The following is a 14,430-nucleotide window of genomic DNA, read 5'->3' on the forward strand; positions in this document are numbered from 1 at the left end:
CCTTACACCTAAAGCAACTACAGAAAGAAGAACAAACAAAACCCAAAGTTAGTAGAAGGAAAGAAATCATAAATATCAGCAAAAATAAATAGAAATGAAGAAAACAATAGAAAAGGTCAATGAAACTAAAAGCTGGTTCTTTGAAAAGATAAAATTGATAAACCTTTAGCCAGACTCATGAAAAAAAAAAGGAGATGGCTTAAATCAATAAAATTAGAAATGAAAAAAGTTACAACTGAAACCACAGAAATACAAGGGATCATAAGAGACTACTGCAAGCAGCTATGTGCCAATAAAATGGACAACCTGGAAGAAACTGACAAATTCTTAGAAAGGTACCGTCTTCCAAGACTGAACCAGGAAGAAATAGAAAACATGAACAGACCAATCACAAGCACTGAAATTGAAACTGTGATTTTAAAAACGTCCAACAAAAGTCCAGGACCAGATGGCTTCACAGGTGAATTCTATCAAACATTTAGAGAAGAGTTAACACCTATCCTTCTGAAACTATTGCAAAAAATTACAGGGGAACACTCCCAAACTCATTCTATGAGGCCACCATCACCCTGATACCAAAACCAGACAAAGATACCATAAAAAAAGAAAATTACAGGCCAATATCACTGATGAACATAGATACAAAAATCCTCAACAAAATACTAGCAAACCAAATCCAACAATACATTAAAAGGATCATACACCATGATCAACTGGGATTTTATTTTAAAGACTTTTTTTAATGTGGACAATTTTTAAAGTTTTTATTGAATTTGTTACAATACTGCTTCTGTTTTATGTTTTGGGTTTTTGGCCGTGAGGCATGTGGGATCTTAGCTCCCCAACCAGGGATCGAACCCACACCCCCTGCATTGGAAGGTGAAGTTTTAACCACTGGACCACCAAGGAAGTCCTGATGAAGTAGGATCAGTTCAAGTGAGATTTATCCCAGGGATGCAAGTATTCTTCAATATCAGCAAATCAATCAGTGTGATACACCACATTAACAAACTGAAGAATAAAAACCATATGATCATCTCAATAAATGCAGAAAAAGCTTTTGACAAAATTCAACACCCATTTATGATAAAAACTCTCCAGAGTTTTTATCTCCAGGTTTTATCATACCTCAACATAATAAAGGCCATATATGACAAACCCACAGCTAACATCATATGCAACAGTGAAAAGTTGAAAGCATTTCCTCTAAGAGCAGGAACAAGACAAGGATGTCTACTCTGCACCACTTTTATTCAACATAGTTTTGGAAGTCCTAGCCACAGCAATCGGAGAAGAAAAAGGAATCCAAATTGAGAAAGAAGAAGTAAAACTGTCACTGTTTGCAGATGACATGATATTATACATAGAGAATCCTAAAGATGCTATCAGAAAACTACTAGAGCTCATCAATGAATTTGGTAAGGTTGCAGGATACAAAATTAATACACAGAAATTTCTTGCATTTCTATACACTAACTGAAAGATCAGAAAGAGAAATTAAGGAAACACATTTGTATTTCCAAATGCCTGTTGAACAACTCCACTTGACTACTAGGTATCTTAAACATTTAAACAACAGTATCAACCTCTTTGACCTAATTGACAGGTATAGACCACTATTCCAACAACTACAGAATACACATTAAGGGCTAATCTCCTTAATATATAAAGAACTTCTATAAATCAGGAAGAAAAAGACCAACAACCCAATAGTATAATAGCCAAAGACAGATAGTTCATAGTAAAAACCAAATAGATGCTCAATAATTGCTCAAAATAAAAGAAGTGCTAATTAAAACCACACTGGGACTTCCCTGGCGGTCCAGTGGTTAAGACTCTGCACTTCCACTACAGGGGGCGTGGGTTCCATCCCTGGTCAGGGAAGATCCCGCATGCCACGCAGCATGGCCAAAAAAATAAATAAATAAAATAAAAAATAAATACATTTAAAAAAATTTCTTCAACTGGACAACCTCTTTACTTCCCCAGGGCATTTGCCTGTGCTGCACCCATATCTTTGAAGGCTCTTCCCCTCACTCTTCCCAAACTAATCCCTTAAAAAGAAAAAAAAGAAAACCACACTGAGATACCACTTCTTACCTATCAAATTGGCAAAAATACAAAGTCAGAACATTCTCTTGGCAAGGCTGTAGGGAAACAGACAAAATTGTTAGTGGTAAATGATAATTTTACCATGATAAAATGATAATAACTCTGTACAGGGGAATCTGGCCATATCTACTAAAATTACAGATGCACTTACCATTTGATCCTATAGTCCCACCATCAGACCCAGGCAAGTCAAGCCCCTGCCCTGAGCCCTCTGCCACGTGCAGTGATTATAAAGGTATGGCCAGTGGGCTAAATCCAGTTCACTGCCTATTTTTGTAAATAGTTTTATTAGAATGTTGCCATGCCCATTTGCTTACATACTGTAACCAAATATTTTTGGCTGCTTTTCCTCTATAACAGCAGAATTGAGTAGCTGGCAGAGAGACCAAACAACCTGCAAAACCTAAAGTATTTACTCCCTGGGCCTTATACACAAAAAAGTTTACCCACCCCTGCTTCCTCAGATTTTACTTCTAAGTCCCCCTCCGGTACCTGGGACTAGCCAGGATCAGCAGTGCCATCTGGGTAGGCTGCCCAACCTGAATCTGGTCCTGTATGGGCTCCAGTTGCCAGAAGCAGACAGTCCTTGGACTTGAACCTCAGATCTCTTTCGTCAGCATTCTGATTGCAGCATCATTTCTGGCCTAGAGCATCCAAATGTGGGGAGGTGGTGGCAGGCATCCTTTACCCTCTGCCCCCACTGCTTGCAGCTGGGAGGGTCTCCCCACCCTCCTGCAGGCTCCACGCTATGTGTCAGGCAGTCCTCCAGGGGTGGCCACTGCTTTCTCCCCAGAAGGCTCCACAATTGGCCCTTCCAATGGATGTCCTTTCTTGCCTCCAGTTGATGTGGTAATGCCATGCTCTCCCAGGTCAGTCTTAAATTGTACTGGACAGCCATTCACTGTGTGGATGGGACCATTCTTCTCAATATGCTCCTGGGCGCTCGCCTAGGCTCCCCACTGGTGACAGTGTGTGGAAGGCAGGGGTTGTTAACAAAATATCCAACGACACTTGTTAAAGATGGTAAGGCACCATCTTGACCCAGGACCATCGTGATGGATATAGGGACAACTGCAGTGGGATTTTACAGTGTGGGAGAGAGGTGGGGCTCAACTCCAAATACAGCACAAGCAAAAGAGCAGGGTGGGTGTGAGTGGATGGAAAATTACTATGAGGAAACATCAGGAATAAGAGCAATTCTGGCTAAACTGACCTAACGGGATTCTTTGCTGAAGACAGGCCAGGGTGATCAAACATTGCCTGGGAGAAGGTGGAAGATGAAGAACCCATCAGATATCGAGAGTGATCAGCTATCAGGGGTAAGGGGTTCTGGTTAAACTGACTTAGGGTTCTTGCTAAAACTGGATTTTACAAGGAAGTGCACAGATGGACCTAGGAGAAGTTTCCAGAGCCTGACTAATATTTGAATCTTTGTCAGGGTGCAGTCAACACTGAAAGAAATCACACCTAGAAATGCAGTAACCACAGCCTAAGGGTTCAAGAGATGGCATGGTTGGAAAACGTGTTCTGCATTTATACTATAGAATTCCAAATGGCAAATTTTATATGATCAGAAAACAAATTATCGTTCACGGTTTCCTGCACACCTCTGGTAAGACGAGTGTTTGTGGCTGCCATGAACAAAGCACGAGAACGACCTTTGAGAAAGCCGTTGGAAGTCCATATCCACTGGGGTAAGATGGATGATGCAGCAACACGAGTAATGTCGTAAACAGCAGTAAATAAATGGTATTAGGGAACTGCAGAGGCCAGAAAATCTATACTGTTTCCATACAAATAGGTCCTGAAGAGCCAGAGCATTGCAAGTAATAACAGTTTTACTCTCTTTATCTTCACAGTGGGAGACATTAGCCAGGAATGGCGCATTTGACGATAAAGAACACAGAAGATGGTGCCTGGATGCTATGAAGAATCTTTGCGTTCACTGAACAATCAACAAAGATGTAAGTACCTCTTTTCTACTCATTATACCAAATTTTCATCGATATATCTGTATACTTCACATGGGCCCAAGACTTTTGTAAAATATTTAAAATTCAAATTGCTTATGAGGTCCAGGGCCTTGCAAAGCTTTTCCTGGAGCCCCGCACACCCTAGAGGTCACTCGACATCCAATTTTTGGAATCTAAATACAGATATTCCCAACTATCTATGTAATGGTGTACTTCAAGGTTATTCATTGTAGCTTTGTTTATAATCGCAAAGGAAAACAACTCAGGGTCCTGGTGGAATAAATTGTGGTACAATCACACCATTGAACATAGCACAACTGGGAGACAAGAGGAGTGAGAAATATCTCTACAAACTGATAGGGGGAGACATCCAGGAGAAAGAATGAGGTGAAAAAGGCAAGGCATGGAAAAGTGTGTAAAATATTCTCCTTTTTTGTAAGAATGAGGGAAATAAGGATAAATATTTGAGAAAGAAACACTGGAAAAAAGGGGGGGGGGGAATTTTTACCTATGGGGACAAAGAGCAATAGGGTGCCCAGTGACGGAGACAGGAACAAGACTTGTCAGTGCATACTTTTTATGTCATTTTGATTTTTGAACCGTGTGGGTATTACTTCTTCAAAAAATAATGAATGCAAAATTTTTACCTGAAAAATATATTCTTTGACCTACTGATCCCACTTCTAGAAATCTGTTCTAAGAGAATAATCAGAATGTACATTGCAGCAATTTTCAGCTTGAAATTTCTCATTTGCAAACAGCCTAAAAGTTTTAAAAAAGATTAAATATTTAAAGATTAAATACAATATGTTATACAGTCAATGAATTCATATTTGAAAAATCGTTTGATGAGTTAGAAAAACATTTGTGACAATGTGCGACCAGCACTGTGTACAAAATGACTGATGGAATGATTCCAATTTTTTAAATCATCAAAATGTTTTAAATGTTTTTTCCTCTGGATGATATGATTACAGATACTTTTTTCTTTTTAAAACTCTTCTGGATTGTTCAAATTTTCATTATTTTTTGAGTTCCTTCATAATTATTACTTTTCTAGACAATCAATCCCTATCTCTAATTAGCATTTAGTCATTGTTCAGCCTCTTAAAAAGACAAAAAAGAAAGATCATGGACTGTCAGGTGCAAAGAGGAAATGGCAAGGAAGAGAAGCAGCCTGCTGTCCAGAGAGTTGGCGATTCTGTCCCCTCTCCTGTCAAATTGCCAGGTCTCTGTACAGTAGGCTGTTCCTGCCCCCTCTTCCTCACCATTTCCTCTCTGCTTTGCACCTGACACCCCATGACCTTTTCTCTTTCCTCATCTTCTTTGACCTCTGGGCTACATCTCAGGTTTGCCAAGATTTTCTTACTTATGACTTTGGTTTCCTAGGTATAATGACAGGCAGGAATAAGCAGAGCTCACGTCCCAGCTTTACCCCTTCCTAGCTGTGTGTCAGTGGGCCACATCCCTCATCCTAGACTTTTAATTCGACGAATATTTGAATCTACCTAGCCGATTGATTCAATTTAACTCAAATATTTATTGAGCACCTCTTTTATGCTAGGCATTATTCTAGGAGCTGGGGCACATTGGTAAACAACTCAGATAATAAAGTCTGTATGGGAGCTATATTCTAGAGTGGAGATTGAAAATCAATCAGATGATGATGATATCAGTAGAGCAGAGGGAAGCAGAGTACCTTACATGAGATGTTCAGAGAAGAAGCCCTCTGTAGGGCTTTGAGCTACAATCTGTGTTTCTAGAAAGGGCCACATGTGAAAACCTACGGAGGCTTAGCATTTCAGAAAAAGGAAATGCAAATGCAAAGTCCTTGAGGAGAGAATGAGCTTGATCTACTCTAGAAACTGATGGAAGGCTAGTGTCTAACTAGACGACATGCTTCTTTTTTTTTTTTTAAGTATTTTACATTTTATAATTTTTTTCAAAATATTTCTATAACTTTTTTTAAATTAATTTTTATTGGAGTCTAGTTGCTTTATAATGTTGTGTTAGCCTCTACTGCACAGCAAAATGAATCAGACATACATATACATATATCTCCTCCCTTTTGAATTTCCCTCCTATTTAGGCCACCACAGTGCATTAAGTAGAGTTCCCTGTGCTACAGAGTATTTTCCCCTCAGTTGTCTATTTTGTACATAGTATCAATAGTCTATATGTGTCAATCCCAATCTCCCGATTCCTCCCACCCCACCCCTTAGCCTCTTGGTATCCATACATTTGTCCTCTACATCTGTGTCTCTATTTCTGCTTGGCAAATAAGGTTAGACGACATGCTTCTTAAGAATAGGAACCATGTCATACTTTTCCTTTATTCTCCAAAGCACAAATTGTGTATGAGTGCATACACAATTACATATTGTTTGGTAATGGTGAGCAATTTTCTAGCATGTTCAGAGCATATATGACTGATTCAGGAGAAATTCTTTTAACTATGGTGGATTTAAATTTCATTTAAATTCAAAGGTTGACTTACAACTAAAGTCTTCCATCACTTAGCTAACCCAGACTGAAAGATAGAGTGCTACATTTACCCGTGGGTGTTGTTGACAGGGAGCATGGAAACGCCCTCTGGCCTGGGCTGTGTTGTCATGTTTCTCTTTTCAGTATATATCTGACATCAGAATCTCCATTTAATAAACATTACACTAACTTTGGAGCCATATTGAGCTACTAATTTGGTATTCTATCCCTCAATAAACCTATTTTTGATGATCCAAATAGTTACCAAAAATGCATTTTTTCAACGGAGGGGCTCTATCTATGTTGTATTACTTATTGGCCACCTCATTGTTATACAGGAGAATCATTACTCATCATTAAACTTATTTTTAATTTTTTAAATTTGTGCACTTTTTTATTGTGGTAAAATATACATAACATAAAATTTAGCATTTTAACCATTTTTAGCGCACAGTTCTGTGGCATTAAGTACATTAAGTTCATTCACATTGTTGTACACCTGTCACCACTATCCATCTCCAGAACTTTTCCATCATCCCCCATTATCAAATTTAAAAAAATGTTTTAACCCCGTTGTTACCATCCGTAGAACATTTACCTAAAGATGCCCATGTAGAGGGAGAAGTTGGACTGTAAATCAATCACTGCAATTTGCCTTTATGACTTTTCACTTAGGATGCATATTTGGAGCCAACATACATTTTATCCATAGATCTTAATACCAGCAACTTCTAAATCTGCAGTCACACAGAGCCTCTATTTGTCTCTAGTTTCAGCTGCTCTGGATGAAGATATCCTGTCTCTTTGAAGTACATTTTCCGGCATTTCCAAAAGGACTTTTGTGAACACCACATTTTAAATCAGACCACTCCAAACACACTCTACACACGTGGAAAACTCTTCCAGGCATTTTCATGTGGTGCAGTGGCAAACACACCAGGAACTTCATTACATTCTTATGGATGATAAGGGCTCAGTGTGTCGACACAAATAATCAATAACCAAACAACAATAGGAACAGAAAAGAGTTTTATTTGAGCCAAACTGAGGACTATAGCCTGGGAGACAGCCTCTCAGATAACTCTGAGGAACTGCTCTAGAGAAGCATGGTTTTCAGCACAGTTTTATATCTTGTCAGAACAAAGAACATCAAACAAGTCAAGGATACCTTCCTTCAAGGTTTCAAAAAAAAAAAAAAAAATCAGCATGTACACAGTGAGTCAGTATGGCCTTGGCACAGGGAGGACCAGAATTGGCATCCCAGGAAGGGAGGCATTTAATCATTATTTTTAACATGGACATTCTTTACTTCTGGTCAATGCACCCTTTTCTTTAGTGATTAAAGCAGATGTACAATGTATGTTTGATAGGCCATAAACAGGCTGTTTTAGTTAGTTAGCATAAAATTCAAGTTAGCTCATATATAAGCCAGAATGACTTCCCCAGACTTCAATATGTGAACATTTCTCCCATTAAGTGTCTGGCGTATAATTAGACCTCAATAAACAGTCACTATCAGTGAGTTCACCAGAAAGCCAGCTGATTTACCAAAAAAGCACAGCTCTGAAACAACATGCACCTGGGTTCTAATCTCAGTTCCACCCTTATGCAACCATGGGCCTGACTTTAGGCAAATCAACCTCTTTGAGGATCAGTTTCCTTCTTCATAAAACAGTGATGATAACTACCTTACAGATTTCACAAAGATTAGGAATAAAGTATGTATATTATAAGGGCTGAATGAAGAGTAATTATTGGGAGACCATGTTTTCCACAATGTTTTCAGTTAAATAGATCCACTTCTGTTTGGTGTGTTCTAGAGATGTGAATGCTGGGTTTGAATCCTGCCCCTGAATGAGCAGCTCAACCTCCGGCAGTTCATTTAACCTCCAAGACTCAAGTTTCTCATTCATAGAGGAGAAATATTTTGCATTTTCGTTCACAAAAGAAGACTTGTACAACATTGAAGAAAGATATTTGTTATATTTGGATTTCAGTGGCTTTATTAGTGCACAATTTTCATAAAAATAAATTGCACCTACTTAAAATATAAAAAAAAAGAAGGGAGTAGTGATTCCTACCTCACGAGGTGGTTGGGAAAATTTAAAAGATCAAGTGTCTGGAACGAAATAGCAGGCAGGTGGGATGTGCTTGACAAATATTAGTTTTTCTACCTTCCCCTAAACTATTTCTATAAGATTGAAATAATAACAGTAGAATCAAGAATTACAGACTGAAATATCTGTGAGAAAATCAAGTCCACCTGAGTTGTCCACCCAAGTGCAGGAGAGTCCCCTTTCTGAAGGGTATGGCATCAACTCCAGGGGTAAGACACACACTGTCCATTCTTCTGAACTCAGCTATCAGTGACGGATATGATAACAGTTCACAACACTGAGTCAAGAGGTGTGGTCTTCAGTGCAGTCATTTGGTAGTTGCCGTTGCTGTTTTAATTGTAAGGTCAAAGAGTCTTAGGGAAACCAGAGACAGAAAAAAAAAGGTTTTAAATACGGAAAACCTACACAGTTACAACTGAATTTTGGGAAACTAAATTGCCAATCCATACACTGTGGTTTTGCAGGGGGCATTTGGCTGGTTATAGGAAGGAAAAATTGCTATTAAGGAGAAAGGAAAGAAACAACTCTATTGTTTCCACATTTTAGAGGGCAGACCAGTTTCAAGATGGCAGAATGGCCAACACTGAAATCTCACCCCTTCTCGCCAAATCCAGAAAAATGATAGATAAAAATGGAAAAAAAATTGTAAAGCCCCCCCAGCAAGAGCTGCCCCCTCCACCTCCACAGCTTCTTCTCACTTCTGCTAACGCGTTTGCAAGTTCTACTCCCTAACGCATGTTTCCTCTGAGAGCTGTGACGGGAGCCACGGTAGCTCAGAAAACAGCTGGGAGAATTCTGAGCTCGTGACAAGAATGACAGAGCACAGGAAGAAAGTCGACCTGATAAAAAGAGATTCATCAGATGTGTTCTGGGGGCGGGTGAGAGGTTGGGGGTGGAGGGAGCAGCCTGTTTGAGGTACTCCCTAGTGGGCATTTCTGGTAATGACAGGCAAGGTCGCTGGGCAGAGCTGGAAAGAGAATTTTTCTGCATGAGACATTTGTCTATTTCTCCCATTTATTTATTCAGTCATTTATTTATGTCAGTATGGACTCATGGACATTTCTCTTATACTTTGGGTTATAATCCAATACTATTTTATTATTCTGTAACATCTTTATTGGAGTATAATTGCTTTACAATGTTGTGTTAGTTTCTGCTGTATAACAAAGTGAATCAGCTAGATGCATACATATATCCCCATAGCCCCTCCCTCTTGAGCCTCCCTCCCACCCTCCCTATCCCACCCCTCTAGGGGGTCACAAAGCACCAAGCTGATCTCCCTGTGCTATGCAGCTGCTTCCCACTAGCTATCTGTTTTACATTTGGTAGTGTATATATGTCCATGCCACTCTCTCACTTCGTTGCAGCTTACCCTTCCCCCTCCCCGTGTCCTCAGGTCCATTCTCTACATCTGCATCTTTATTCCTGTCCTGTCCCTTTTTATTTTATTTTTTTTGGATTCTATATATATGTGTTAGCATACGGTATTTGTTTTTCTCTTTCTGACTTACTTCACTCTGTATGACAGACTCTAGGTTCATCCACCTCACTACAAATAACTCAATTTCGTTTCTTTTTATAGCTGAGTAATATTCTATTCTATATATGTGTCACATCTTCTTTATCCATTCTTCTGTCGATGGACACTTAGGTTGCTTCCATGTCCTGGCTATTGTAAATAGTGCTGCAGTGAACATTGTGGTACATGACTATTTTTGAATTATGGTTTTCTCAGGGTATATGCCAATACTACTTTATTTTATTGCTCAAATTTTGCCCAGCTCTGGCCATTAGGAGCTCTTTTCTTTTCAGTAGCCTCCTGTATCACTTTGACACACCCCATTCTTGTGGGGTTTGTGTTTTGTTTTTTCTTTTTGTGTGCTTTCTTACGTTCTAGCACTACAAGATGCTCCCAGCTCATCCCTTTTTTTTTTCCTATAGTGCTTTGAATTAATAGAGTTCGATGTGGATTTTTAATGTATATGTCCTCAATATTTGTAGTGTGTTATCTCAGGACTCCAGAGAATAGAAAAACTATTTTACTGCAGTTAGATTTTTTTCCAGGACTAATTCTTTCCCATATATTATGCATACATGGTGTCTGGAAAGGAGAACATCGTCCACCCTACCCTTGTATTGTTTCCTCTTGGTCTTAGAAAAGAAGCAATCTCCTGTGATGGATATAAACACTTACTAGCTTTGTGTGTCATAAGAGATGTTAGAATGTCTTTCTATTCCAGAGGCTATATATCATGTTTCCTGAAAGTACTGTAGTACCAGCATCTTCAACTTACTGGGCTGTTTGTCTTTTGAGCAGTAAGAGTTCTTCATATATAAATTCTCTGTGAGATATGTGCTTTGCAAATTTTGGAGAACTTGCCTATTCACTTTTTTAAATTAAAATTTAAAATTTTTATTTTTTTACATATACTTGACATATAACATTCTATCAGTTTCCGTTGTACAACATAATAATTCCGTATATGTATATATTGTGAAATGATCACCCCAATAATTCTAGTTACCATCCATACCCACACTTAGTTACAATTTTTTTCCTTAAGACTAGAACTTTTAAGGCTCATCTTTTACATTTCCTGCCCGAGTCCTAGAATCAGCAATTTCTCCAAGGAGCCCTGATTCCTTTTATTGGAGAATTAGGATCCATGATCTGGGCAGTAGTTATATTCATTGCTGCTGGGGAGTTGTTCTTTTGCCTGGAAGAACAACTCCCCAGCAGCAATGCTGGGGACTATGTATGTATACACACATATGTTTCTCATCAAGGAAACATATGTGTGTATAATAACCTATGCATATACATATACCTATGAATATTTCTATATGTAACCATATATATCTATATTAGGATAAACATGAGTTCATACTGATGTCTTCAACTCTAATCCATTACCTCACAGATTATTCTAGCCTCTTTTTGCTTATCTGTAAACTCCCACTCCAACAATGAGAAGTCTGGCTCGCCATCTGCCATATATTTATTTAATTGTTCAGTTCCAATACACATGTAACACTGTATCAGAATTGTTAACCTGTACCCCCATGGGATGGCCATAAAACTTTATTATGTCTAATAGTCAATTTGAAATTGTCTTGTGTTCTGTGCTGTGACATTTTGCTTCATTGTCTCAAAGTTTTCAGTAAAAAGATTGTAACATATAACAGCTTTGTAGTAAAAGAAGAAAAGCCTTTCCGGGGCAGGAGGGAAAGGAATACAAAGCAAGGACAACGGCCCCCGAGGCATCAAGAATTCAAAAGGTACAGGAATTAAGGCAAAGAGGACTATGCGAAGTCCTTGGAAATTTTCAGAAATATTTCTAAAGGTTTGGGAATTGTCATATTATGTGGGATGAGGCTTTTATTCTTCAAGATAAGCTAGGCTAGGATGGGGGTAACAAGTAAACTCTGGAATCTCAGTGGCTTCACACAGTGAACCTTTTAGCCGGGTGTGGGTCATGAGGTTCCTCTCTATCTTAGAGCTACATCATCTTGAACACATGGCCTCTAAGGTCACTTCAGAAGAGAAAGAGAAAGCTGGGGAATTATGCATTTTTAAGGACCAGGTGTGGAAGTGGTGTACATCACTTCTACCTTAACTGAAAGGAGGCTGGGAAATGTGGTCTTCCTGTGTACCCAAGAAGAGAAAAAAGGAAATGAAATTTGGTTGAACACATGACATCTGTCTCCACCACAGCACTCATGACATTTTATTTGGATATTACACAACTCAGGAGGCTGAAGTGCTTGAAGCTATTTGGGGAACACAAGAAAGAGAAACACACAGCAAGCCAACTCAAGTCATGGAGTCACCACATTACCAACTCCTCAGGGCAGAAAACCTAATTGATTCATCTTGGGTCTGGCGTTCAATCAGCTGAGGCCAAGTAAGGTCAGGGGTCACTAGGTAATTGGATTGCCTCTTCTGGCACCGTGAGCTCTCTAAGAGAGAGGGCAGAGGGGAGGACTGGCATCTCTGGGGTGCACACCAAGCCAATCTGCACATCCCAGGCCAGATGACCTGAAAGGCTCTTTTATCAGCTGCTAAGAATAGACCAGGAAACAACCTTTGCCTTATACATTATGTGTTACTGTAGCCAGGCACTTTCAGAAGTAAAAGTTGCAAGGTAAAATTATATAACATAAATAGATCTAAAAGCCTACACACAGAATATGCATAGAAAACACTTGGATTTTTTTTTTTGAATGGTAAATCTCCAATTTTCCCTAGATTGTTTAGGAAGGAGGACACCCTTAGATTGAATATGGCCAAATTTCTTTTCCTCATATCAAAATGAGTTTCTATCAGGTAAAACCACAGAGAATGGAAGTAGCTCCAAAACTCCTGCAAGAATGAGAGGTAAATGGATTCAGTCTTAATCTTGGTTAAGTTAACCTGTATTCTGTGAGCAAGTCTGGGCCCAGGGCTGGGCAGATACTAAAATACCATTTGGGTTCAGTCTACTTTGTGGTGATGGTAAAACTAAAAAGGCTTTAAAGGTGATTTCCAGAAGTGTTTTGGTTTTTGTTATTCTGCTTTTCCCCAAAGGCATTAGTCAAGTAGCTTTGGGATGTAGGTTTCCTCTGTCTTGGCGTTCTATTTCTCTCGGTGAATTAACAGTTGATTGTCCTATCAGTACTGGGGCATTACTGTTATACACAGAGTGTGAGTGTGTGTGCCTGTCTGCACGTGCATGCGTGTGCTGTTTGTACCTGACTATCAAACCTGGACTTGATGCTATGATTTGCATAAAATGGTATACATCATATATGATGATATACATCATATAAGGCACCAGGAAGGTAACCTAAACCTAGTACTGCCTAAGGTTTGTTAAATAGTTCCTCTTGAAAGGACATTCTTTGAATAGGGTTTTTTTTTGCTGTAGCAGATGAATAAATATGCATGACATACACATTCATTGGAAAGTGTTTTATAAAAATTATTACTTGTGCTTTGATTCCCTAGTGCCTTAATGGTTTCTGCTAATAGCATTTCAGAAATTGAATATAACAAGATGTGAGATGCCTAGCTCATATAGATGCTAATTTGATTTGGCACAGTCTAGTGATTTCGTAAAACTTAATATTAAAGAGACAGTTTTTATAGGGATCCAATGCGAGCTGATCTAGACCATGAGTGGAGTTAATGAGTTTTTACTAAGCGCCGTATGTGACACCACTCCTGCTGTTAGTGCCCAGGAGAGTTCCAAGGATGAAATGAGGTACTTGCCGTTCTTAGTAAATACTCTCTGAAGGGGTCAAAGATTTACAGATGAGAAAATTCATAGCAGTTACTGATAAGAGTAAAAATTGTAAACAAACTAGGTGTCCAACAATAGAGGAATGATTTAAAAAACTATGGTACCTAATTTGCAAAATATATGTAAAATATATATCATCATGTACAATCATATTTTCCAAAAACATTTAATGACATGGGGGAAATTCTCACATTATAAGTGAAAAAATCAGGATATATGCAGGGTTTTTTTTAACATCTTTATATGAGTATAATTGCTATACAATGTTGTGTTAGTTTCTGCTGTATAACAAAGTGAATCAGCTATATGTATACATATATCCCCATAGTCCCTCCCTCTTGAGCCTCCCTCCCACCCCTCTACGTGGTCACAAAGCACCGAGCTGATCTCCCTGTGCTATGCAGCTGCTTCCCACTAGCTATCTATTTTACATTTGGTAGTGTATATATGTCCATGCCACTC

This window comes from Balaenoptera acutorostrata, chromosome 11 (assembly GCF_949987535.1).
Source record: "Balaenoptera acutorostrata chromosome 11, mBalAcu1.1, whole genome shotgun sequence".
NCBI lineage: Eukaryota > Metazoa > Chordata > Mammalia > Artiodactyla > Balaenopteridae > Balaenoptera > Balaenoptera acutorostrata.